The following is a 1828-nucleotide window of genomic DNA, read 5'->3' as shown; positions in this document are numbered from 1 at the left end:
TTAAGCCGCAGGCTCCACTCCTGGTGGTGCCCTTCCGTCAATTCCTTTAAGTTTCAGCTTTGCAACCATACTTCCCCCGGAACCCAAAAGCTTTGGTTTCCCGGAGGCTGCCCGCCGAGTCATCGGAGGAACTGCGGCGGATCGCTGGCTGGCATCGTTTATGGTTAGAACTAGGGCGGTATCTGATCGCCTTCGAACCTCTAACTTTCGTTCTTGATTAATGAAAACATACTTGGCAAATGCTTTCGCTTCTGTTCGTCTTGCGACGATCCAAGAATTTCACCTCTAACGTCGCAATACGAATGCCCCCGCCTGTCCCTATTAATCATTACCTCGGGTTCCGAAAACCAACAAAATAGAACCGAGGTCCTATTCCATTATTCCATGCACACAGTATTCAGGCGGGCTTGCCTGCTTTAAGCACTCTAATTTGTTCAAAGTAAACGTGCCGGCCCACCGAGACACTCAATAAAGAGCACCCTGGTAGGATTTCAACGGGGTCCGCCTCGGGACGCACGAGCACGCACGAGGCGGTCGCACGCCTTCGGCTCGCCCCACCGGCAGGACGTCCCACGATACATGCCAGTTAAACACCGACGGGCGGTGAACCAACAGCGTGGGACACAAATCCAACTACGAGCTTTTTAACCGCAACAACTTTAATATACGCTATTGGAGCTGGAATTACCGCGGCTGCTGGCACCAGACTTGCCCTCCAATAGATACTCGTTAAAGGATTTAAAGTGTACTCATTCCGATTACGGGGCCTCGGATGAGTCCCGTATCGTTATTTTTCGTCACTACCTCCCCGTGCCGGGAGTGGGTAATTTGCGCGCCTGCTGCCTTCCTTGGATGTGGTAGCCGTTTCTCAGGCTCCCTCTCCGGAATCGAACCCTGATTCCCCGTTACCCGTTACAACCATGGTAGGCGCAGAACCTACCATCGACAGTTGATAAGGCAGACATTTGAAAGATGCGTCGCCGGTACGAGGACCGTGCGATCAGCCCAAAGTTATTCAGAGTCACCAAGGCAAACGGACCGGACGAGCCGACCGATTGGTTTTGATCTAATAAAAGCGTCCCTTCCATCTCTGGTCGGGACTCTGTTTGCATGTATTAGCTCTAGAATTACCACAGTTATCCAAGTAACGTGGGTACGATCTAAGGAACCATAACTGATTTAATGAGCCATTCGCGGTTTCACCTTAATGCGGCTTGTACTGAGACATGCATGGCTTAATCTTTGAGACAAGCATATGACTACTGGCAGGATCAACCAGGGAGCTGCGTCAACTAGAGCTGAGCAGCCGGCCGCCCGGGAGTGTGTCCCGGGGGCCCGCGCGAACACGCAAGCGTCCGCTCAATCATTCTGCAAACAGGAGGAGGCTGAGCTCCCCTGCACAATACACCTCGAAACCCTCTCAGGTCCCGGCGGCGCGCAGCGCCGTCCCAAGTACTTGGTCGGGTTCGAGAGAGGCGCAATCGCCCGGAGTTAGGCGAGTAGACGCTTTCGGTGCGACCACCCGTGCTCCCAACTGAGCTTGCCGCTGCCGACAGAGGCCCGGGAGCGTGCTGTCGTGGCATTGCCGGCGGGAGACAACACGCGCCACCTACGGTGACCGGCAGCTCCAACGCCAGCGCCACAGAAGGACAAAAGCCCCACTTGGGTGCCGAAGCGAACTCTCCCAGCACAGCGCACGCGCCAACACATCCGCACAGCTGCGATACAAACCACCAGCGAGAACCGCTGGGGCGACCGAGCAGCAGACGGCGTCGCGGCGCCGAGCGCCGGGCGGCGGCGCATCCTCAACGCACACAGTCCTCAATCG

At 55.9% G+C, this 1828-nt stretch overlaps 1 non-coding gene across 1 annotated transcript in view; it reads right to left on the bottom strand.

The window, feature by feature from the left end:
• Window positions 1–1282, bottom strand: part of LOC124745593 — a 1909-nt gene extending 627 nt beyond the window's left edge. The window contains exon 1 of the ribosomal RNA XR_007011097.1: window positions 1–1282. This exon is cut by the window's left edge and continues 627 nt beyond it. This is a non-coding gene — a ribosomal RNA (small subunit ribosomal RNA).
• Between the last annotated feature and the right edge of the window lie 546 nt (window positions 1283–1828).

Source organism: Schistocerca piceifrons, unplaced genomic scaffold (genome assembly GCF_021461385.2).
Source record: "Schistocerca piceifrons isolate TAMUIC-IGC-003096 unplaced genomic scaffold, iqSchPice1.1 HiC_scaffold_327, whole genome shotgun sequence".
Classification (NCBI taxonomy): Eukaryota; Metazoa; Arthropoda; class Insecta; order Orthoptera; family Acrididae; genus Schistocerca; species Schistocerca piceifrons.
Note: the sequence above shows the minus strand (reverse complement) of the source record. Positions and strands in the feature narration are given on the sequence as shown.